A 26,479-nucleotide genomic window follows, 5' to 3' on the forward strand; every position below is an offset into this window, starting at 1 on the left:
GGGAAGTGAGGAGCGCCTCTACCCGGCCACCCATCGTCTGGGCAGTGAGGAGCGCCTCTGCCCGGCCACCCATTGTCTGAGAAGTGAGGAGCGCCTCTGCCTAGCCGCCCCGTCCGGGAAGTGAGGAGCGCCTCTGTCCAGCCACTCATCGTCTGGGAAGTGAAGAGCACCTCTGCCCGGCCACCCACCGTCTGGGAAGTGAGGAGCGCCTCTGCCTGGCCTCCCCGTCCGGGAAGAAGTGAGGAGCGCCTCTGCCAGGCCGCAATGTTAGGTTGTTAGTTTGTGATCTTTCTCTCTTTTTGATGTTTAGTACTATACATTTCCCTACTAACACTGCCTTAGCTGTGTTCCAGAGATTTCACTATGTTTTATTTTTGTTTCAAAGAACTTCTTGATTTCTGGCACAATTTCATAATTTATCCAAAACACATTCAGAAGCAGAAGTATCGATGGAGTGTGAAAGTCCCCCATTATTATTGTGTAATAGTCTAAGACTCTTCAAAGTTCTCTAAGCGCGTGTTTTATGATTCTGGGTCCTCATGCTGGGTGCATACATATTTGGGATGATTAGGTCTTCTTGTTGAATTGAAGCCGTTACCAGTATGTAATGCCCTTCTATGTAATTTTTAAATCCTTTTTGTTTTAAACTCTGTATTTTCTGAAATTATAATTGCAACTCCTCCTTTCTTCTGTGTTTCATTTGCTTGATAGAGTTTCTCCATTCCTACATGTTGAGCCTTTGGGTGTCACTGCATGTGAGATGGATCTTTTGAAGATAGCATACTATTGGGTCTTAGTTTTTTTAATCCAGCTTGCTATCCTGTGCCTTTTACTTAGGACATGTCTAAATTAAATGAAGATAACCAAGTCATTCAATAAATTTCTATTGCTAATTAAAATTTGGAATTTATTTGAAATGTATAGTCTTGGAGACAAAGGTATATTTTCTTTGGAACTACATAAACAAGAAAAGTAAACCCATGATAGTAAATTATACTTCAACTTTCAGTGTCTTTTATTTTCTTATAAGCTGTCAAGTTTATTATTGCTTTTAATTACAGTAAAATTAAATTTACTCAAGAGGGACATAATGAATTATCAGTTTTTGTTATACAGGATTGACAACATCTATTAACACTTGCATTTGTTTTTCTCGGTGAAGGCACCAATAATATAGTTAGGCATATTATATAACTTTATTATTTATTTATTTATTGAGACGGAGTCTTGCTCTGTTGCCAAGGCTGGAGTGCAGTGGTATGATCTTGGCTTACTGCAAGCTCCATCTCCTGGGTTCACACCATTCTTCTGACTCAGCCTCCCCAGTAGCTGGGACTACAGGTGCCTGCCACCATGCCCAGATAATTTTTGTATTTTTAGTAGAGATGGGATTTTGTCATGTTATCCAGGATGGTCTTGATCTCCTGACATCGTGATCTACCCACCTTGGCCTCCCAAAGTGCTGGAATTACAGGTGTGATATAACTTTATTTTTAAAATTGTCTTAAAATTTCAATATTTTTAAGTTTGGGAGGTACATGTGCAGGTTCATTACAGTGGTATATTGTGTAATGGTGAAGTTTGCGGTACAAATGATTCTGTCACCAAGGTACTGAGAATAGTACCCAATAGGTACCTTTTCAGTCCATACCTTCCTCTGTCCCTCCTTGACACTTCTATAGTCCCCAGTGTCCATCTTTTTTATATTTATGTCCATGTGTACCCAATGTTTAGCTCCTACTTATGAGAACATGTGGTATTTGTTTTTTGCTTATGTATTAATTTGCTTAAAGATAACCTGCAACTGCATCCATATGCAAAAGTCACCATTTCATTTCTTTTTATGGATGCATAATTTTCTGTGGTTTATATATACTGTTTTTAAAAGTTTAATCCACTGTGAATGCGAAACTATGTTGATTTTGTGTCTTTTTTATTATGAATAGTTTCTCGGTGTGATTTTCTAGGAGGTGAAATATATGTCTTCATTCTAAACCTTTCTTCTTACCTCATAGTAGTCCCTAATTCAGAAATTATTTGTAAAGGCCAAACCAAAGTTGAAAAGCTGAGAAGTTGTGCTTATGCATATATATTGCTAAGTAGTTAAAGAGTACATATATTTTTATTAGGCACAGTACATTTTTGGTTATTAAACAGGTGTAAAAAATCATAAAAGTAAGGCAGATAGGCCTTTTAAATCTAGAAAACCAAAACTAAAAACAAATAAACTCATTTATCTAAAACATCAACACTTAAGAAAATATTCTACAGAAAACACTTTTCTGTTATTTCAAGTGTATTATATAAATAATTCACTTTATTAATCACCATTTATGGAGCAGGGCAGTCTTCTAGGTAATGTGGTAATAAATATAACATAAACATATCAATGAAGTTTACAATTTATGGGAAACATGATTTAAGAATAATAAAAATAAATATAATGTTTATTATAGAATAATATAAAATATAAATAAATATATTTTAAGAATTATAGAATTAAGAATTAATATAACTTATTTGAAATTAAAGAATTTAAAAGAACACATATATGTCAATCGTAAAAGAGCTATGAGGTAGGTTGTAATTTATGTTAGTGAGTAAAAGATAAATTAAACAAGTCTGAGTTGTTCACACCTTTCGTATTAAACACTTGGCCCCTGCTCCCAGTTCCTGAGAAACAATCTTTAAACTTTTTTAGTAGTCTATAAAACATATTTTATAATGTAATATGCTAACAATGTAGTTTATGGCAAGAAGCCTCACAATGACAGCTTGGAGTTTAAGGGCAGTCGTATATATGGTGAGCAATACCAATTTTATTGGCCTCTAATAAAACCCTAGATTGGAATAAGATTTTGACTGGAAAATCCTATGTATGTTGCTGGGAGGAATAAGGGCTGTTGGCTTTACCCCACTGGAAAAGCATAGTATACTATAAGAGACATATTGTGATTACAAGATTATTGAGAGACATAAAGGCCACACAAGCATCTCATAGCATCAACACTATGTGCCACTTAGCAGTATGATAGAATGTGGCCCAGGGATTTTCAGGAGAAAAGACTTCCTAAGCATATATGCAACTTTCATAAACCTTAAAAAAATGCGTACCACTTAAAAAATAATTTAAAGTCCCTTTATGAAAAAAATATCAGCGAATGGACCTGGACTGAATTTAACTGTAAGAAAAGGGGAGAGTCCTCCAAATTTTCAGAATGTTACCCAGATGGAAATTTCTCCCAGTCAGACAGTATTCTGAACCCCTGGCTGTCTCTGCCTATGTCATTGATCTGCTTCTGTTATCTCTTTGGTTAAGAGTGCTACTTGCATAAGCTATTTGAGTATTGGATGGCAATGATCATTTATGTTTGATGCAATCAAACTGAAGGTGAAATGTAGCTTCTGGGGAGGCTGGTTAATGAACATCACTTGAAATTCCCAAACACTACAAAAAGTAGAAGCTTATCTCTGGTGTCTCCTGAACCTTGCCCTACAAGCCTCCTTGCTGATTAGACCTATATTATTTAAATATAATGCATCATAATTATGAATATAATGGCTTTTCTGGGTTTTGTAAGTTTTCTAGCAAATCATTGAAGAGGGTACACTTGGGAGTCCTTAACTGTGGTGGCCATGGAGGGTCTTGGATCTTAGCAGTGATATATGAGAAATATATGGAGTAGGTAAGGTGGTAATCTGTGAGTCTGGATTGGGAAACAGCATATAGGAAAAGTGAATGGCTAGTGAAAATCAGTAGTAAGGATCATGTCTCTCATATGGGAAAGCATTGATGAGCCAATCATGTCTCTCATATGGGAAAGCATTGATGAATCCTACAATTGAGCCAACAAGGTAGACAGAAATGCAAAATGTACTATAAGAGGTAATGGAGAGTCATGCTGTTTAGGACCTATGAGCACTTGTAGGAAATTATCGTGCATGTTCCCTAGCCTGTAACTTCCATGAGTAGAGGCCTATTGGTTTACTTTGTTATTGATTGGCTTTGTTGATTAGTAAAAAGACTGTGTGAAATACTATGACAGTAGATAAGTCATCTGTATGTCCACATATGGTATTTTGGCCAAAAAATTTGTGCAGGGAAGCCAAACCTTTATATAGAATAAGGATTTATTTAGTAACAGAAAACCCCATTGATTTCTCCATGATGGAAGCATGCCAATGTAATTGACTTGCCATGAGGCAGCTAACTGACCACCCTAAAAAAATACCATACTGGGGACACAGTATTAATTTTTGCTGATGGTACACTGTATATTCAAAAGTGGCTAGATTGGCCTTGGTGGGTGGAAATATATATTGCTGAGCCTATGCATAACGTCAATTTCTGCCACCATAGCCAGTTTGTTTATGAGCCCATTTAACAATGACAGGGATGGCTGGGAAAAAAGACTGACTGGTATTCACAGAATGGAACATTCTATTCACCTGAATATTAACATTTTATCTGCTTAGATGAATCTTTGGTGAGCATCATATGGGGCACAAATATGTTTACATTTCTTGTATTTTCAGAGAGTTCTATCCTCATCACAAATCATTCAGTAATATATTTTCCCAGCTCCATAGCCAACCATCCAAAGAACTGGCCATAGAATATCAGTTATTATATAATCATATATCATTTGTTCTTCCAAATAAAATGAACAACCAGGTGCAGTGTATCCGAAGTTTTGTCCACTGAATACCTCTTCACTACTGTCTTTCAGAGATGTCCCAGAAACGGGCTGTAGGGCTGTATGGTATCTGTGTATTATATAAAAACATTTGCTAAATCCCAAACCCAAGTGATCTGTTTCTGTTACTGATTGTAAGGAATTCACTATGAAGCCATAGGCACAGGCTGAAAGAGAAAAGCCAGTGTAGAAACAGTGGGGACTATGGACATTTGGACTACTTCTTTGTGTGATTTACTTGTGCCTTCAAGGCTTGCTTGGGCCCAATTACATATATACCACTTCCATTTGATGATGATGCTAGAGTACTACTGTGCTTACTAAACTTTATGTCTTTCTGGGTCAGATAACACCCAGGTCATGATGAGCAGCTCAGTTCACATAGTAATTTTGTGGTCTGTGATTAAGCACTCAGTTTCCACCAAGGCCAAGTAGTAAATTAAAACCTGTTCTTCAGAAGAAGAACAGTGTGTCCCTGAGCCTATCCTGTGGTTATCTCCCTAGTTCTGCATACACAATTATGATAACACTTAGAACTTAGCAGAGTCCACACATTGGCTCCTTGACCTGGAGTGAGGGTAATTATGATTGAGAAGGCAAAATACAATGCAATAGAATTCCCTCTATCTAGAAGAATAGTAAACCTAAAGCTATACTGCATTCTTGGAGGGACTACAGAATTAGTGCTACCAACTGTAAATTGAAGGATGCAGGAGTGATGACTTCCAGTACATCTCTGTCAAATGTACTCTGTGCAAAAGAATATAAATTATTAAGTTTGGATAATGTTACTGTACTACAATTAGTTTATAAGCTGTGGTTGCATTGAGCAAATTAGTACATCCTCTGGTATTTTTTTTGAAGGTGCTGATCTGGAAAATGCTTTTTCTCTATATTTGTTAGTAAAGACCATCCGAAAAGGCTTGCTTTCAGCTGGCAAGTTGGTAATACGTTTTTACTCTTTAGTGGTATAGCAACATCCAATCCATGTCATATGACTTAGTTCTCAGAGATTGTATTGTCTTTCCTTTCCATAAGATGTCACCATGGCTTGTTATATTTATGACATTATGCTGATTGGACCTAAGCCAGATGAAATGGAAACTATTATAGATTTCTTTGTCAAAGATTTGCTTGTAGAGAGATGAAAAATACACCTGAAAAAATTTCGCGGGACATGTACTTCAGTGAAATTTCTTGGCAACTAGTGTATCTCAGTGAAGTTTCTAGCTAAGTGAAGGATAAGTTGTTATATCTAGATCCTCTTATTCTCCCAAAAGAAGGAGAATGCCTAATAAATGTCTTTTGGGGGCAACATATTTTTCATTTGAGTGAGTTATTCTGTCCCAGTCCCAGTTACCAAGTAACCAAAAAAGAGTGAGTAATTGAGAAGAGGAGAAGGCTCTTTAATAAGTCCCTACAAATAAAAGAAAGACCTGAAAAACCTGCTCTCCTATTTGTGCCACATTATTTCAATCTTCTATTTTTGAATTGTTTCCTGAACAATACAGAAAGGCAGATACGGCATTTCAACTTAATTTACTTTGGGCCATCTTTTGCCACATGTTTTAACCAACCAACTAAACAATGGTTAGAGCTCTTTTTATCTGCTGATACTGCAACAATGCATGCAAAATATCTGCTTTCTTAGCTTGTATCAATAACCTTGGCTTTATGCAACGTGGTGCTGGATCTCACCATTATCCCACATGCTTAATATCCATTCCCATACATATTCCTCAGATTTCTGTTTGTAAAAGTTTAAAAAAGAATCAAATAGTTCTTTGGAGCGTGGTTCGCATCCTCATGGGTTATATTTTGCACCTCACCTTTAAGGATCTACTAGGGATTGAGTCTGTCTATGGAGTTAGAATGAAAAATAGGTGGTGGGGTTGGATTAAGAGATCAGCAGTATCTTTCAAGGCAACTAATTGGAAAGGCCATTAAAGTTTTCTCAAGCAAAGCAGGATTAATTTCTTTATATGGAGGTGTAGTGGCTGCTTCCACTGGCGAAGACTCATCTGAATTTAGGAGTTCAATGTGTCAATTCCAGTTTTTAGTATCCCATTTTTTTCAGATAAGTCTTCTCTACCTAACCGTTTATATTCTCCTAAATTGATAATTTAATTTGTGTTGTAATTCAGCGATGCACATGATGAGATTCTGGGTTTAGTCTTTAGCAATTTCAGCTCTGGCAGTACAGTACTTAGGGTTTATTTTACATCTGACAGAAAAGCCATCATATTTTCTAGGAGTTTGAACTTCTGAGCTTGAACTACCCCTGCTCATTTTGTATAGTGAAATTAGGAGACACTAGCTGGCCTCACCATACTTGTTAATTTCACAAAAATACCAAGAGGAATCATACACATTATCACCCAGAAGCTTGCCTCATGTAAGTATTTGATTACAAGTAACCAGTGATGATGTTTTTTATGTCTCATGTTCACATTATGACATGGGTATCCCATGCCAATTACTATTGGCATTTGAGTCATTATTTACATTAAATCTTATCATATTAGAGAATTAATTCCAGAAAATCCAGAACTGATACAGGAAATACACTCAAGATTTTCTTGCAATCCACTTTTTGGTATCAAAATATGTATTAGTGATAATTCTACTTATAGAAATAGAATCAGTATGATGTATGGGAAAGTAGATACATGGCATATACATTGATTGATAGATAATCAATGATAGATATGTAATTTAAAAAAATTATTTCATTCAGTTTTGAACTAGCAAGTCCAAAATCTACAGGGCAAGCATGAAAGCTAGAGAACTAGGTTTGAGTTGTAGTTTGAGTTCAACGGCAGTCTCCTGGCAGAATTACTTTTTCATGGGAGGTGAGTTTTTTCCATTGAGTCTTTTCTTTTTATTGACAGCATTTTAATCTTATTTATTTTATTTTAAATTTTATTTTGATAGTATTGGGTAAGCAAGAGTTGTGAGTAAATAGATAAATTGTATAGTGGTAAAGTTTGGGCTTTTGGTATACCTGTCAAACAAATAGTATACATTGTACTCAATAAGTAATTTTTCATCCCTCACTCTCATTCCAGCCTTCCCTATTCTGAGTTTCCAATGTGCATTATACCATACTGTAGCCCTTCAAATACCCACAGCTTAGCTCCCTCTTATAAGTGAGAATATACAGTATTTGGTTTTCCAATCCTGGTTTACTTCTTTTAGGATAATGGCCTCTAGTTCCATCCAAGTGGCTGCAAAACATTATTATCACTGAGTACTCTTCCATTATTATCACGGTACTCTTGGCACCACAGACCAGTTTTATGGAAGACAATTTTTCCATGATCTGTGGTGGGGTGCATTACATTTATTGTGCACTTTATTTATATTATCACGTTTTGATATATAATGGAATAATGTAGAATTAGTTATTTTTGTAAATATATTTACAATAATATATTTACAATATATTTACAATAATAAATTATTGTAAATATATTTAAAATATATTAGTAAAATCAGTGGGAGCCCCGAGTGTGTTTTCCTGCAACTAGACTGTGTCTTCTGGGGTTGATGTGAGACAATGAATGATCATCAGGCATTAGATTCTCATTAGGAGTGTGCAACAGATCCATTGTGTGTGCAGTTCACAACAGGGTTTGCTCTCCTACAGAAATGTAATGCCACCACTGAGGCAGAGCTCAGGTGTAATCCAAGCAATGAGGAGATGATGATTCACTCATTCAACTGCCACTCACCTCCTACTATGCAGCCCAGTTCCTAACATGCCAGGGACTGGTACTGGTCCATGGCTTGGAGTTTGAGGACCCCTGCAGTAGTAGGATTCTTGTATCAAATGGTAGATCTACTTTTCTTTCTTTGAGAAACCTCTATAGTTTTCCACACAGCTTGTACTAATTTAGATTCTCAACACTATGTATAAGTGTCCCCTTTTCATCATATCTGCATCAACATCTACTGTTTTTTGACTTTTTAATAATCATCATTCTGGCTGGGATAAGGTGATATGTAATGGTTTTAATTTTGATCTTCTCATTGTGGTTTTAATTTGCATAATTAGTGATGTTAATAATTTATTCATGTGTTTCTTGACCATTTGTATATTTTGTATTATATTCATGTCATTTAACCACTTTAAAATTTTTACAATTTTGTTTTATTTTAAGTTCCATAATATATGTGCAGAATGTGCAGTTGCTTACATAGGTATACATGTGCCATGGTGGTTTGCTGCACCAAATTACCCATCACCTAGGTGTTAATCCCAGCATGCATTAGCTATGTTTCCTGATACTCTCCCTCCCCCTGCCTCTCCACTCCCTGACAGGCCTCAGCATGTGTTTTTCATCTCCCTGTGTCCGTGTGTTCTCATTGTCCCAATTATAGAACATGCGCTGCTTGGTTTTCTGCTTCTGTGTTAGTTTGCTGAGGATAATGGCTTCCTGTTCCATCCATGTTCTTGCAAATAACATTATCTCATTCCTTTCTATGGCTGCATAGTATTCCACAGTACTGGTGTATATGTACAATGTGTATATGTACCACATTTTCTTTATTCAGTCTGTCATTGATGATTTGCTCACTTAAACTTTTTAAATTTAATTTAATGTAAATTAATTTCCAGGCTATAAGTGCAGAACATGCAGGTTAGTTACATAGGTATATGTGTGCCATGGTGGTTTACTGTACCTATCAATCTATCATCTATGTTTTAAGCCCCAAATGGATTAGCTATTTGTCTTAATGTTCTCTCTCCTCTCACACCCTAACCCCTGACTGGTCCTAGACTGTGTTGCTGCCCTGCCTGTGTCCATGTATTCTCATTGTTTGATTTCTACTTATGAGTGAGAACAAGCAGTGTTTGGTTTTCTGTTCCTGTGTTAGTTTGCTGAGGATGATTACTTCCAGCTTCATCCATGTCCCTGCAAAGGACATAATCTCATTTATTTTCATGGGATACCAGAGTATTCCATGTTGTTTACCACATTTTCTTTATTCAGTCTATAACTGATGGGTGTTTGGGTTGGTTCCATGTTTTTGCTATTGTAAATATTCCTGTAATAAACATATGTGTGCATGTGTTTTTTTAAAATTGTTATTATACTTTAAGTTTTAGGGTACATGTGCACAACATGCAGGTTTTTGTTACATATGTAGTAGAATGTTTTGTATTCCTTTGGGCATGTACCTAATAATGGGACTGCTGGGTCAAATGGAATGCTTGTTCTACCACACTGTGTAATCACCACACTGTGTTCCACAATGGCTGAACTAATTTATATTCCCAGCAACAGTGTAAAAGCATTCCTATTTCTTCACAGCCTCGCCAGCATCTGTTCTTTCTGGACTTTTTAATAATTGCTATTCTGACTGGTGTGAGATGGTATCTCCTTATGGTTTTGATTTACATTTCTTTAATGATAAGTGATGTTGAGCTTTTTCTCATGTGTTTCTTGGCCACATAAATGTCTTCTTTTGGGACATCTCTGTTCATATCCTTTCCCTAGTCTTTGATTTTTTTTTTCATTTTTTGTGTGTCTTCTTTTTAATCTGTGTAAGTTTTTTGTAGATTATGGATGTTAGATCTTTGTTAAATGGGTAGATTGCAAAAAATTTACTCTCATTCTGTAGGTTGTCTGTTCATAGTTTCTTTTGCTGTGCAGAAGCTCATTGGGTTAATTAGATCCTATGTGTCCAATTTTGGCTTTTGTTGCAATTGCTTTTGGCTTTTTCATCATGAAGTCCTTGCCCATGTCTATGTCCTGTATGATATTGCCTAGGTTTTCTTCTAGGGTTTTTATAGTTTTTGGTTTTACATTTAAGTCTTTAATCATCTTGATTTAATTTTTGTATAAGGTGTAAGGAAGGGGTCTAGTTCTAGTTTTCAGCATATGATTTGCTCACTTTTTAATGGAATTTTTATTCTTGCTGATCTGTTTGTGTTCTATGTAGACTCTGGATATTAGTCCTTTGATAAATGTATAGTTTACAAATATTTTCTCTCATTCTGTAGGTGGTCTGTTCACTCTATTAATTATTTCTTTTGCTGTCCAGAAGCTATTTGATTTAATTAGGACCCATTTGTTTATTTTTGTTTTTGTCACATTTTCTTTTGAGGGTCGTAGTTCTAATTTCTTTGCCTAAGCCAATGTCCAGAAGAGTTTTTCCCAGGTTATCCTGTAGAATTTTAATGATTGCAGGTCTTATGTTTAAGTCATTTTTTAATGTCAAAATTTTTACATTTTTCCTTATTTCTAGGTATAAAAATTAATATTTTAATTTTATTTTATTCTTAGTTCTGGGATATCTGTGCGGGACATGCAAGTTGGTTACATAAGTAAATATGGGCCACAGTGGTTTGCTGCACATATCAACCCATCACCAAAGTATTAAGCCCAGCATGCATTAGCTGTTTTTCCTGATGCTCTCTCTCCTTCCACAACTCCCTTACCATCTTCCTATGTGTGTTGTTCCTCTCCCTGTGTCCTTGTGTTCTCATTGTTCAGCTCCCACTCGTAAGTGAGAGCATGCGGTGTTTGGTTTACTGTTTCTGCATTAGTTTTCTGAGTATAAGAGCTTCTAGCTCCATGCATGTCCCTGCAAAGGATATGATCTCATTCCTTTCTGTGTAATACCATAGTATTCCATGGCATATGTTTACCACATTTTCTTTATCCAGTCTAACATTGATGGGCATGTGGGCTGATTCCATGTCTTTGCTATTGTGAACAGTGCCAGTGAATATACACGTGCATGTATCTTTATAACCGAATGCTTAATATTCCTTTGGGTGTACACCCAGTAATGGAATTGCTGGATCTAATGTTATTTCTGGTTCTTGGTGTTTGAGGAATCGTCACGTTGTCTTCCGCAATAATTGAGGTAATTCACATTCCTAGAAACAATGTAAAAAAGTTCCTATTTCTCCACAACATCACCAGCATCTGTTGTTTCTTGATTTTTTAAAAATCACCATCATGGCTGACATGAAGTGGTATCTCACTGTGGTTTTAATTTGCATTTCCCTGATAATCAGTGATGTTGAGTTTTTTGTCATATGTTTGTTGGTCACATGTATGTCTTCTTTTGAGAAATGTCCATGTTCACTTTTTTCTTGTAAATTTGTTTAAGTTCCTTGTAGATTCTGGATATTAGGGCTTTGTCAGATGGATAGATTGCAAAAATATTATCTCATTCTTTAGATTGTCTGTTTGTTCTGAACATAGTTTCTTTTGCTGTGCAGAAGTGCTTTAGTTTAATTAGATCCCATATGTCAATATTTACTTTTTAAAATTATACTTTAAGTTCTGGGATACATGTGCAGAACCTGCAGTTTTGTACATAGGTATACATGTGCCATGGTGGTTTGCTACACCCATCAACCCATAATCTACATGAGATATTTCTGCTAATGTTATGCCTCTCCTAGATCCCCCATCCCCCAATAGACCCAAGTGTGTGATGTCCCCTTCCCTGTGTTCATGTGTTCTCATTGTTCAGCTCCCACTTATGAGTGAAAACGTGGTGTTTGGTTTCCTGTTCCTGTGTTAGTTTGCTCAGAAAGATGGTTTCCAGGAACATCCATGTCCCTGCAAAGGACGTGAACTCATCCTTTTTATGGCTGCATTGTATTTCATAGTGTATATGTGCCACATTTTCTTTGTCCAGTCTATCATTGATGAGCATTTGGGATGGTTCAAAGTCTTTGCTATTGTAAATAGTGCTGCAATAAACATGAGTGCATGTGTCTTTATAGTAGCATGAGTTATAATACTTTGGGTATATACCCAGTAATGGGATTGCTGGTCAAATAGTTCTAGATCACTGAGGAATTGCCACACTGTCTTTCACAATGGTTGTACTAATTTACACTTCCAACAGCAGTGTTGAATTTTTTTTTCTTTTTTTTATTATTATACTTTAGGTTTTAGGGTACATGTGCACAATATGCAGGTTTGTTACCTACGTATCCATGTGCCATGTTGTTTTGTTGCACCCATTAACTCATCATTTAGCATTAGGTATATCTCCTAATGCTGTCCCTCCCCCTCCCCCCACCAGAAAACAGTCCCCACAGTGTGATGTTCCCCTTCCTGTGTCCATGAGTTCTCATTGTTCAATTCCCAGCTATGAGTGAGAACATGTGGTGTATGGTTTTTTGTCCTTGTGATAGTTTACTAAGAATGATGTTTTCCAGTTTCATCCATGTCCCTACAAAGGACATGAACTCATCATTTTTTATGGCTGCATAGTATTCCATGGTGTATATGTGCCACATTTTCTTAATCCAGTCTATTGTTGTTGGACATCTGGGTTGGTTCCAATTCTTTGCTATTGGGAATAGTGCCACAATAAACATACGTGTGCATGTGTCTTTATACCAGCATGACTTATCGTCCTTTGGGTATATACCCAGTAATGGGATGGCTGGGTCAAATGGTATTTCTAGTTCTAGATCCCTGAGGAATCGCCACACTGACTTCCACAATGGTTGAACTAGTTTATAGTCCCACCAACAGTGTAAAAGTGTTCCTATTTCTCCACATCCTCTCCAGCACCTGTTGTTTCCTGACTTTTTTTTTTTTGAGACGGAGTCTCGCTCTGTCGCCCAGGCTGGAGTGCAGTGGCGCAATCTCAGCTCACTGCAAGCTCCGCCTCCCAGGTTCATGCCATTCTCCTGCCTCAGCCTCTCCGAGTAGCTGGGACTACAGGCACCCGCCACCACGCCCGGCTAATTTTTTTTTTTTGTATTTTTAGTAGAGACGGGGTTTCACCATGGTCTCCATCTCCTGACCTCGTGATCCGCCCACCTCGGCCTCCCAAAGTGCTGGGATTGCAAGTGTGAGCCACCGCGCCCGGCGTTTCCTGACTTTTTAATGATGGTCATTCTAACTGGTGTGAGATGGTATCTCACTGTGGTTTTGATTTGCATTTCTCTGATGGCCAGTGATGATGAGCATTTTTGCATGTGTTTTCTGGCTGCATAAATGTCTTCTTTTCAGAAGTGTCTGTTCATGTCCCTCGCCCACTTTTTGATGGGGTTGTTTGTTTTTTTCTTGTAAATTTGTTTGAGTTCATTGCAGATTCTGGATATTAGCTCTTTGTCAGAAGAGTAGGTTGCAAAAATTTTCTCCCAGTCTGTAGGTTGCCTGTTCACTCTGATGGTAGTTTCTTTTGCTGTGCAGAAGCTCTTTAGTTTAATTAGATCCCATTTGTCAATGTTGGCTTTTGTTGCCATTGCTTTTGGTGTTTTAGACATGAAGTCCTTGCCCATGCCTATGTCCTGAATGGTATTGCCTAGGTTTTCTTGTAGAATTTTAATGGTTTTAGGTCTAACATTTAAGTCTTTAATCCATCTTGAATTAATTTTTGTATAAGGTGTAAGGAAAGGATCCAGTTTCAGCTTTCTACATATGGCTAGCCAGTTTTCCCAGCACCATTTATTAAATAGGGAATCCTTTCCCCATTTCTTCTTTTTGTCAGGTTTGTCAAAGATCAGATAGTTGCAGATATGTGGCATCATTTCTGAGGACTCTGTTGTGTTCCATTGATCTATGTCTCTGTTTTGGTACCAGTACCATGCTGTTTTGGTTACTGTAGCCTTGTAGTATAGTTTGAAGTCAGATAGTGTGATGCCTCCAGCTTTGTTCTTTTGGCTTAGGATTAACTTGGTGATGCGAGCCCTTTTTTGGTTCCATATGAACATTAAAGTAGTTTTCTCCAATTCTGTGAAGAAAGTCATTGATGGGGATGGCATTGAAACTATAAATTACCTTGGGCAGTATGGCCATTTCACGATATTGATTCTTCCAACCCATGAGCATGGAATGTTCTTCCATTTGTTTGTATCCTCTTTTATTTCCTTGAGCAGTTGTTTGTAGTTCTCCTTGAGGAGGTCCTTCACATCCCTCATGAGTTGGATTCCTAGGTATTTTATTCTCTTTGAAGCAATTGTGAATGGGAGTTCACTCATGATTTGGCTCTCTGTTTGTCTGTGATTGGTGTACAAGAATGCTTGTGATTTTTGTACCTTGATTTTGTATCCTGAGACTTTCCTAAAGTTGCTAATCAGCTTAAGGAGATTTTGGGCTGAGACGATGGGGTTTTCTAGATATATAATCATGTCATCTGCAAACAGGGAAATATGACTTCCTCTTTTCCTAATTGAATACCCTTTATTTCCTTCTCCTGCCTGATTGCTCTGGCCAGAACTTCCAGCATTATGTTGAATAGGAGTGGTGAGAGAGGGCATCCCTGTCTTGTGCCAGTTTTCAAAGGGAATGCTTCCAGTTTTTGCCCATTCAGTATGATATTGGCTGTGGGTTTGTCATAGATAGCTCTTATTATTTTGAGATACATCCCATCAATACCTAATTTATTGAGAGTTTTTAGCATGAAGGTTGTTGAATTTTGTCAAAGGCCTTTTCTGCATCTATTGAGATAAATATGTGGTTTTTGTCTTTGGTTCTGTTTATATGCTGGATTACATTTATTGATATGTGTATGTTGAACCAGCCTTGCATCCCAGGTATGAAGCCCACTTGATCATGGTGTATAAGCTTTTTGATGTGCTGCTGGATTCGGTTTGCCAGTATTTTATTGAGGATTTTTGCATCAATGTTCATCAAGGATATTGGTCTGAAATTCTCTTTTTTGGTTATGTCTCTGCCAGGCTTTGGTATCAGGACAATGCTGGCTTCATAAAATGTGTTAGGGAGGATTCCCTCTTTTTCTATCGATTGGAATAGTTTCAGAAGGAATGGTACCAGCTCCTCCTCGTGCCTCTGGTAGAATTCGGCTGTGAATGCATTAACTCATGGACTCTTTTTGGTTGGTAAACTAATGATTATTGCCACAATTTCAGAAGCTGTTATTGGTCTATTCAGAGATTCACCTTCTTCCTGGTTTAGTCTTGGGAGGGTCTATTTGTCGAGGAATTTATCCATTTCTTCTAGATATTCTAGTTCATTTGCATAGAGGTGTTTGTAGTATTCTCTGATGGTAGATTGTATTTCTGTGGCATCGGTGGTGATAACCCCTTTTTCATTTTGTATTGCATCTATTTGATTCTTCTCTCTTTTCTTCTTTATTAGTCTTGCTAGCGGTCTATCAATTTTGTTGATCTTTTCAAAAAACCAGCTCCTGGTTTCATTAATTTTTTGAAGGGTTTTTTGTGTCTCTATTTCCTTCAGTTCTGCTCTGATTTTAGTTATTTCTAGCCTTCTGCTAACTTTTGAATGTGTTTGCTCTTGCTTTTCTAGGTCTTTTAATTGTGATATTAGGGTGTCAATTTTGGATCTTTCCTTCTTTCTCTTGTGGGCATTTAATGCTATAAATTTCCCTCTACATACTGCTTTGAATGTGTCTCAGAGATTCTGGTATGTTGTGTCTTTGTTCTCATTGGTTTCAAAGAACATCTTTATTTCTGCCTTCATTTCATTATGTACCTAATAGTCATTCAGGAGCAGGTTGTTCAATTTCTATGTAGTTGAGCGGTTTTGAGTGAGTTTCTTAATCCTGAGTTCTAGTTTGATTGCACTGTGGTCTGAGAGACAGTTTGTTATAATTTCTGTTCTTTTACATTTGCTGAGGAGTGCTTTACTTCCAACTATGTGGTCAATTTTGGAATAGGTGTGGTGTGGTGCTGAAAAAAATGTATATTCTCTTGATTTGGGGTGGAGAGTTCTGTAGATGTCTATTAGGTCCACTTCGTGCAGAGCTGAGTTCAAATCCTGGCTATTCTTCTTAACTTTCTGTCTCATTGATCTCTCTAATGTGGACAGTGGGGTGTCAAACTCTCCCATTATTATTTTGTGGGAGTTTAAGTCCCTTTGTAGGTCACTCAGGACTTGCTTTATGAATCTGGGTGCTCCTGAGTTGGGTGCATATATATTTAGGATAGTTAGCTCTTCTTGTTGAATTGATCCCTTTACCATATGTAATGTTCTTCTTTGTCTCTTTTGATCTTTGTTGGTTTAAAGCCTATTTTATCAGAGACTAGGTTTGCAACCCCTGCCTTTTTTTGTTTTCCATTTGCTTGATCTTCCTACATCCCTTTATTTTGGGTCTATGTTTGTCTCTGCACGTGAGATGGATTTCCTGAATACAGAACACTGATGGGTCCTGACTCCTTACCCAGTTTGCCAGTCTGTGTCTTTTAATTGGAGCATTTAGCCCATTTAATTTAAAGTTAATATTGTTATGTGTGAATCTGATCCTGTCATTATGATGTTAGTTGGTTATTTTGCTCATTAGTTGATGCAGTTTCTTCCTAGCTTTGATGGTCTTTACAATTTGGCATGTTTTTGCAGGGGCTGGTACCTGTTGTTCTTTTCCATGTTTAGTGCTTCCTTCAGGAGCTCTTTTAGGGCAGGCCTGTTGGTGACAAAATCACTCAGCGTTTGCTTGTCAGTAAAGTATTTTATTTCTCCTTCACTTATGAAGCTTAGTTTGGCTGGATATGAAATTCTGGATTGAAAATTCTTTTCTTTAAGAATGTTGAATATCGGCCCCCACTCTCTTCTGGCTTGTAGAGTTTCTGCCAAGAGATCAGCTGTTAGTCTGATGGGCTTCACTTTGTGAGTAACCCGACCTTTCTCTCTGGCTGCCCTTAATATCTTTTCCTTCATTTCAACTTTGGCGAATCTGACAATTATGTGTCTTGGGGTTGCTCTTCTCAAGGAGTATCTTGGTGGCGTTCCCTGTATTTCCTGAATCTGAATGTTGGCCTGCCTTGCTAGATCGGAGAAGTTCTCTTGGATAATATCTTGCAGAGTGTTTTCCAACTTGGTTCCATTCTCCCCATCATTTTCAGGTACACCAATCAGATGTAGGTTTGTTCTTTTCACATAGTCCCAAATTTCTTGGAGGCTTTGTTCATTTCTTTTTATTCTTTTTTCTCTAAACTTCCCTTCTCACTTCTTTTCATTCATTTCATCTTCCATCAGCGATATCCTTTCTTCCAATTGCTTGCATCTGCTACCGAGGCTTCTGCAATCTTCATAGTTCTCGATACTTGGCTTTCAGCTCCATCAGCTCCTTTATGCCGTTCTCTCCATTGGTTATTCTAGTTATCCATTCATCTAATTTTTTTTCAAAGTTTTTAACTTCTTTGCTATTGTTTTGAATTTCCTCCCACAGCTCGGAGTAGTTGATCATCTGAAGCCTTCTTCCCTCAACTCATCAAAGTCATCCACCATCCAGCTTTGTTCCGTTGCTGGTGAGGAACTGCGTTACTTTGGAGGAGGAGAGGTGCTCTGATTTTTAGAGTTACCAGTTTTTATGCTGTTTTTTGCCCATCTTTGTGGTTTTATCTACTTTTGGTCTTTGATGATGGTGATGTACAGATGGGTTTTTGGTGTGGATGTCCTTTCTGTTTGTCAGTTTTTCTTCTACCAGACAGGACCCTCAGCTGCAGGTCTGTTGGAGTTTACTAGAGGTCCACTCCAGACCCTGTTTGGCTGGGTGTCAGCAGCGGTGGCTGCAGAACAGCGGATTTTCGTGAGACCACAAATTCAGCTGTCTGATAGTTCCTCTGGAAGTTTTGTCTTAGAGGAGTACCTGGCCGAGTGAGGTGTCAGTCTGTCCCTACTGGGGGGTGCCTCCCAGTTAGGCTGCTCAGGGGTGAGGGACCCACTTTAGAAGGCAGTCTGTCCGTTCTCAGATCTCCAGCTGCATGCTGGGAGAACCACTACTCTCTTCAAAGCTGTCAGTCAGACAGGGATATTTAAGTCTGCAGAGATTCCTGCTGAATTTTTGTCTGTGCCCTGCCCCCAGAGGTGGAGCCTACAGAGGCAGGCAGGCCTCCTTGAGCTGTGGTGGGCTCCACCCAGTTTGAGCTTCCTGGCTGCTTTGTTTACCTAAGCAAGCCTGGGCAATGGTGGGCGCCCCCCCCAGCCTCACTGTGGCCTTGCAGTTTGATCTCAGACTGCTGTGCTAGCAATCAGTGAGACTCCGTGGGTATAGGACCCTCCGAGCCAGGTGAGGGACACAATCTCCTAGTGTGCCATTTTCCAGGCCTGTTGGAAAAGCACAGTATTAGGGTGGGAGTGACCCGATTTTCCAGGTGCCATCTGTTACCCCTTTCTTTGACTAGGAAAGGGAACTCCCTGACCCCTTGCACTTCCCAAGTGAGGCAATGCCTCACCCTGCTTCAGCTCGTGCACAGTGCACTTCACCAACTGTCCTGCACCCACTGTTTGGCACTCCCTAGTGAGATGAAACTGGTACCTCAAACAATAATGCAGAAATCACCCATCTTCTGTGTCTCTGAGGCTGGAAGCTGTAGACTGGAGCTGTTCCTATTCGGCCATATTGGCTCCATCCCCAACAGTGTTGAATTTTATCAAAAGCCTTTTCTGTGTCTATTGAGACAATCATGTGATTCTTGTCTTTGTTTCTGTTTATGTAATAAATTAAATTTATTGATTTGTGTATATTGAACTAGTCTTGCATCCTGGGGGTGAAGCCAACTTAATTGTGGTGGATAAAATGTTTGATGTACTGCTGGTTTGGATTGCCAGTATTTTATTCAGGATTTTTGCATCAATGGTCATCAGGGATATTGAGCTGAGATTTTCTTTTTTTTCTCTTTGCTGTCTCTCTGCCAGGTTTTGGTATCATGATAAGGCTGGCCTTATAAAATGAGTTATGGAGCAATCTTTTCTTTTCAATTATTTGGAACAGTTTTAGAAGAAATGGTACCACCTCTTCTTTGTGTGTCTCATAGAATTCATCTGTAAATATGTCTGGTACTGGGCTTCTTCTTGGTTGGTAGACTATTTATTACTGCCTCAATTTTAGAACTTGTTATTGTGAATTTGGGGATTTAAGTTCTTCTGCTTCAGACTTGGGAGGTGGGATATGTTGAGGAATTTGTCTATTTCTTCTAGATTTTCTAGTTTATTTATACAGAGTTGTTTCTAGTATTCTCTGATGGTTGTTTGTATTTCTGTCTGGTCAGTTGTGGTATTCTTATCATTTCTGATTGTATTTATTTGAGTCTTCTGTCTTTTCTTCATTATTAGGCAAATTAGTGGTCTATTTTATTCTATTTTATTTTTCAGAAAACTAGCTTCTGGATTTGTTGATTTTTTGAAGGGTTTTTCATGTGTCTATCTTCTTCGGTTCCACTCTGATCTTAGTTTCTTTTCTTCTGCTAGCTGTGGGACTTGTTTGCTTTTGGTTTTCCAGTTCTTTTAGTTGTGATATTAGGTTGTTAATTTGAGATTCTTGTAGCTTTTTGATGTAGGCATTTAGTGCTATAAATTTCCCTCTTAACACTGCTTTAGCAGTGTCTCAGAAATTTTGGTATGTTGTCTTTTGTTCTCATTGGTTGTGAAGAACTTCTGAATTTCTGCCTTAATTTCATTATTTACTCAGAAGTTATTCAGGAGCAGGTTGTTCAATTTCCATGTAGTTGTTGGTTTTGAGTGAGTTTCTTAATCTTGAGTTCTAATTAGATTGTGCTGTGGTCTCAGAGACTGTTTGCTATGATTTTAGTTCATTTGCATTTGCTAGAGTTTTACTTTCAATTATGACACTATCATTTTAGAGTAGATCAATTTTAGAGTGATCAATTTTAGAGTAAGTGCCATGTGGTGGTGAGAAAAACATATATTCTGTTTATTGGGGATTGAGAGTTCTGTAGATATCTGTAAGGTCCACTTTATCTAGGGCTATGTACACATCCTGAATATCTTTGTTAATTTTCTGTCTGAAAGGTGTAATATTGACAGTGGGCAACTACAGTCTCCCACTATTATATTTTGGGAGGTGTCTAAGTCTCTTTGTAGGTCTTAATAACTCATTTTGTGAATCTGGGTGCTCCGGTATTGGGTGCATGTGTACTCAGGATAGTTAGTTTTTCTTGTTGAATGAACCCTTTAACACTCTGTAATGCTCTTCTTTGTCTTTTTTGACATTTGTTGGTTTCAGGTGTGTTTGTCAGAAACTAGCATTGCAATCTCTGCTTTTTCTACTTTCCATTTGCTTGGGAAATTTTCCTCCATGCCTTTATTTTGAATCTGTGTGTGTCTTTACACATGAGAAGTGTCTCTTGAATACAGCACACTAATGGGTCTTATCTTTTTATCTAGCTTGTTGCTCTGTGCCTTTTAATTGAGGCATTTAGCCTATTTACGTTTAATGTTAATATTGTTACATGTGAATTTGATCCTGGCTTCATGATGTTGGCTGCTAAATTTTGCAGATGTGATGATGTAGTTGTCTCATAGTGTCATTTGTCTGTGTGCTTCAGTGTGTTTTTGTACTGGCTGGTAACAATTTTTCCTTTCCATATTTAGTGCTTCCTTCAGGAGCTCTTCCAAGTCAGACCTGGTGGTGATTAATTCTCTCAGCATTTGTTTGTCTAAAAGGAATTTTATTTCTCCTTCACTTACGAAAATTAGTTTGGCCAAATATGAGATTCTGGGTTTGACATTCTTTTCTTCAACAATGTTGAATATTGGCCACCAGTCTCTTTTGCCTTGTGGGATTTCCACTGAGAGGTCTGCTGTTAATCTGATGAGCTTTGCTTTGTAGGTGACCTGGTTGCCCTTTCTCTCTGGCTGCCCTTAACAATTTTTTCTTTATTTTGACCTTGGATATTTTTCTTCTTTTTTTTTTTTAATAAATGGTATTTAACGCTATGAGATCAGAATGAATCTAGCAATTGTAGACATGTATTAAATGTCTACCATCTAAAAATTTAAATCTGTTTACATTCTCTTTTTTGACACTGTCATTCGACCCTCATTCACTTCAGTGTTTTCAAATATAATTCATACAGATAATGACCAAATTTATATATTGCTGCACTGACTTCTAAACTCTATGACCATATTTCTGATTGTATAATTTAAGTCTCTTTTGACATCTTTTGACATTAAAAACTCAGTGTTATTGTCTTCAGAGTAGAATGATCTATATATCTCTTCTGCTTTGTGGGGTTTCCACTGTGTATATATATATATAATCCTTTGGGTATATATCAAGTAATGGGATTGCTGGGTCAAATGATATTTCTGGTTCTACATCCTTGAGGAATTGCCACACTGTCTTCCACAATGGTTGGACTAATTTACATTCCCACCAACAGTGTAAAAGCATTCCTATTTCTCCACATCCTCTCCAGCATCTGTTGTTTCCTGACTTCTTAATAATAGCCATTTTAATCAGCATGAGATGATATCTCATTGTGATTTTGATTTGCATTTCTCTAAGGACAAGTGATAATCTTGGATATTCTGATGCTTATATGTCTTGGGGTTGAGCTTCTTGCAGAGCTTCTTACTGGGGTCCTCTGAATTTCCTGAACTTGAATGTTGGCCTGTCTTGCTAGGTTGGGAAAGTTCTCTCAGACAATATCCTGATATGTTTTACAACTTGCTTCTGTTCTCCTTGTTTCTTTCAGGTAATGAAATCATTTGCAGGTTCAGTCTTTTTACCTAATCTTATAGTTCTCAGAGGTTTTATTGGTTCCTTTTTATTCTTTGTGCTATAATCTTATGTGTCTGTCTTATTTCAGCAAGATAGTCTTCAATCTCTGAAATTATTTTCTCTGCTTGGCCTATTCTGCTATTGATATTTGTAGTTGCATTGCAAAATTCTTGTGTTTTTCCGCTCCAAAAGGTCATTTTTATTCCTCTTTATACTCGTTATTCTGGCTAACATATGTAATGTTTTATCATGGTTCTTAGCTTCTTTGCATTGGATTAGAATCCAATGTTCTAATCCACTTTTCTGTGCTGTAAGGAAGTCCTCCTTGCTCCATTAGCTCAGTGAAGTTCATTATTACCAACATTCTGAAGTCTACTTTTGTCAGTTCATCCATCTCAGCCTCAACACAGTCCTGTGCACTTGCTTTAGAGGTGTTGGGATCATTTGGAGAAGAGGTACCTCTGATTTTTTGAGTTTTTAGCAGTTTTCATTGATTCTTTCTCATCTTCATGAGTTTGTCTAGCTTTGATCTCTGAGACTGCTGACCTTTGGATGAGGTTTTTGTGGGGACTTTTTCATTGAAGCTGTTGTTATTTTGGCTTTCTGTTAGTTTTTTTTTTTTTCAGTCACGTCTTCTTCCGTAGGGCTGCTGTGGTTCATTGGGGGTCTACTTCAGATCCTATTCACCTAGGTTTCTCCTACCCCTGGAGTTTTCACCAGTGGAGGCTGCAGAACAGCAAAGATGACTATCTGCTCCTTCCTCTGGGACCTCTGTCCAAGAGGAGCACTGACCTGATGCCAGCAGCAACATTTCTATATAAGGCATCTGGTGAACCCTGTTGGGGGGTGGTCTCACCTAGTTGGGGGCACAGGATCTGGGACCCACTTAACAAAGTACTCTGGCTGCCCCTTGGCAGAAGGAATGTGCTGTGCTGGGGGAAATTCCACTTATCTGGACTGCCTGGATTCCTTAGAGCCAGTAGGAGGAAAGATGAAATCCACTAATCCACAGAGACCATGGCTATACCTCCCCTTAGGGGCTCTGTCCCAGGGAGATTAGAGTTCTGAACATAAACTTCTGGCTGGAGTTGCTGAAATTCTCACAGAGAGGGCCTGCCCAGTGAGACGGCTTGGGTCCACATCTGGCCTAGAGGCAGTCTGGCTGTGAGCTGCCACAGCCAGTGCGTTGTGCTGGAGGGAATTCCACTTTGGTCCAAATCATGAACTCTTCCCAGCAGTGGCAGGAGAAAATGGCAGATCAGAGGTGCAGTAATGGCGGCTGCCCCTCCCCTCAGGGGCTCAGTCATCTTAGGGAGCAGGCAGCCACAGTGATAATGGCTGCCGCTTTCTCCAGGAACTCAGTCATCTTAGGCTACCCGTAAGGGGCTCAGTCATCTTAGGCAGCAAGCATCTGAAGTGATGTTAGCCATCCCTATTTCTGGGAACGTAGTTGTCCTAGGCAGTCTACAGCTGAGCAGCCACTGAGAATCTGCACAGCTCTGCGTTTGGGACCCATGGCCCTGGTGGCATAGGCCCACAAGAAAATCTCCAGATCCAGGAGTTGCCTAGATCCATGAAAAAATGAAAAAAACTGGTTTCCCGGTCAGGATAGCACAATCACTCACTGCCTTGCTTGGGAGCTCCTCTGGCCCCATGCAGCGCCTGTGTGAGCTGTCATCTCACCTTGTTTTTTCCTCACTTTCCATAGGTTGGGCCAACCTCCTAGTCAGTCCCAATGAGAGAACCTGGATACCTTAGTTGCCAGTGCAGGATTCACTCTCCGGTTTTGTCCTTCTTGGTGGGAGCCTCCAACTGCAGCTGTTTTTAGTTGGTCATCTTGGCCCCTTCCCCCTATTTAAGTCTTCAATTTATCTTGAGTTTATCTTTGTTCTTAGTGGTACCTAGAGATCCAGTTTTACTCTTTTACATGTGGCTATACAACTTTCCCAGCAGCATTTATTGAGTAGGTGTCTTTTCCCCAGTGTATACTTTTTGCCTGCTTTGTCAAAGATTAGTTGTTTGTAAGAATTTGGATTTATTTTTGGATTCTCTATTTTGTTTTACTGGTTTCTGTGTCTATTTTTATAGTAGTACCATGATGTTTTGGTTACTATGACATTGTAATATAGTTTGAAGTAAAGCAGTGTAGTACCTCTGGATTTGTTCTTTTTGTTTAGAATTGCTTTGGCTACTTGGGCTCTTTTTTGTTTCTATAGAAATTTTAGAATTTTTTTTCTAATTCTGTGAAAAATAATATTGGTATTTAGATAGAAATTGCACTTGATCTGTGGGATGCTTTAGGTAGTATGATATATTTACAAGATTGATTCTTCCAGTCCATTACTATGAAATGGCTTTCCATGTTTGCGTCATCTATAATTCTTTTCATCAGTTTTGTAATTGTTTTCATAGTGAGCTCTCACTTCCTCAGTTAGGTATATTGTTATATACAGAAATTTTATTTTTGTCATAGTATTGTAAATGAGATTGAGTTCTTGATTCTTGAATTCTCAGCTTGATCATTATTGGTGTGTAGCAGTCCTACTGCTACACAGATCATCAGGCTAGAAAGTCGACAAAGAAATATTGAACTTAAGCTGGACTCCAGAGCAAATAAATCTAAGAGACATTTACAAAACTTCTACTCCAAAACTTCATAATATCTATTCTTCTCATCAACACATGGAACATTTTAAAAGATAAATCATATGATAGGCCACAAAACAAATGGCAATAAGTTTTTAGCAAAATAAAATTGTATCAGGTTTTTTTTTTTTTGAGACGGAGTCTTGCACTGTCGCCCAGGCTGGAGTGCAGTGGTGCCATCTTGGCTCACTGCAAACTCCACCTCCCAGGTTCACACCATTCTCCTGCCTCAGCCTCCCAAGTAGCTGGGACTACAGGCACATGCCAACAAGCCCAGCTAATTTTCTGTACTTTTAGTAGAAACAGGGTTTCACCATGTTAGCCACGATGGTCTCAATCTTCTGACCTTGTGATCCACCCACCTTGGCCTCCCAAAGTGCTGGGATTACAGGTGTAAGTCACCACACCTGGTCTATATCAGGTATTTTTTAAGAACACAGTAGATTAAATCTAGAAATCAATTTCAAGAAGTACTCTCAAAATCATGCAAATATACAGAAATTAAATAGTCTCTTCCTGAATGATATTTGGGCTGACAATGAAATCAAAATGAAAATTAATAAATTTTTCAAAATGAATAGTAACAGTGACGCAAGTATCAAAATCCCTGAAATATAGGAAAAGCAGTGCTAAGGGAAAATATAATGTTCAATGCCTAGATCAAAAAGTCAGAAATGACAAATTAACAACATAATATATATACCTCATGGGATGACAGAAATTAGAACTAATGAAATCCAAAAGTAGCAGAAGAAAAAAAAAAAGATCAGAGCAAAACGAAATGAAGTTAAAATTTAGAAAAAAATACAAATGATCAATGAATCAAAAGGCTAGATTTTGAAAAGATAACCAAAATTGTCAGGCCACTAGCTAGATTAACCAAGAAAGAAGCCAGAAGATTTAAGATTCAAAAGAAGCCAGAAGCTCAACTAGCCACAAAATTGTAGAGATTACAGTGGATGCCACAGAAATACAAAAGATCATCTGAGGTTGTTATGACCACATCTATGCATGTTAACTAAAAAATCTAAATGAAATGGATAAATTTCTGGAAGTCTACATTTTCCTCTAAAGCGTAATTCAGAAAGAAATACAATTCCCAAACCAATAACGAGCAGTGTGAGTGAGTCAGTAATTTTAAAAATCTCCCAAAAACAAAAATCCAAGAAAAATCTAATGAAAGAGAGCCAAATAGGTGCAACCCAAAAATTCTGCTCCCATAGAAATAGCACAATATTGACTACACTAGCATAATTTAAACAGATGTCTCTCTCTCTCTCTCTCTTTTTTGGGGAGGTGGGGGAAGGAGTCTTGGTCTGTCACCCAGGCTGGAGTGCAGAGGCTCAATCTCAGCTAATTTCAACCTCCACCTTAAATTGCATTAAAGCAATTCTGCTGTCTCAGCTGTCTGAGTAGGTGGGATTATAGGCACACGCTACCTTGCTCAGCAGGTGATTCACCCTCCTCAGCCACCCAAAGTGTTGGGATTACAGGCATGAGCCGATGCTCCCAGTTTGAACAGATCTTTAGAGAAAAAATACTGAATATGGATAAAGAAAAGAGGCACACACTGAGGCCAAAGAAAAAGTGAACAATACAGCTAGCTTTAGCTCTGAATGGCACCTGGGGCAAAGGTGAGTGAGGGGACTGGGAGATGCTCTTGCCACAGGCCTCAGATACCCTAGCTGAAGGGACCTTCA

This window comes from Hylobates moloch, unplaced genomic scaffold (assembly GCF_009828535.3).
Source record: "Hylobates moloch isolate HMO894 unplaced genomic scaffold, HMol_V3 SCAFFOLD_25, whole genome shotgun sequence".
Lineage (NCBI taxonomy): Eukaryota > Metazoa > Chordata > Mammalia > Primates > Hylobatidae > Hylobates > Hylobates moloch.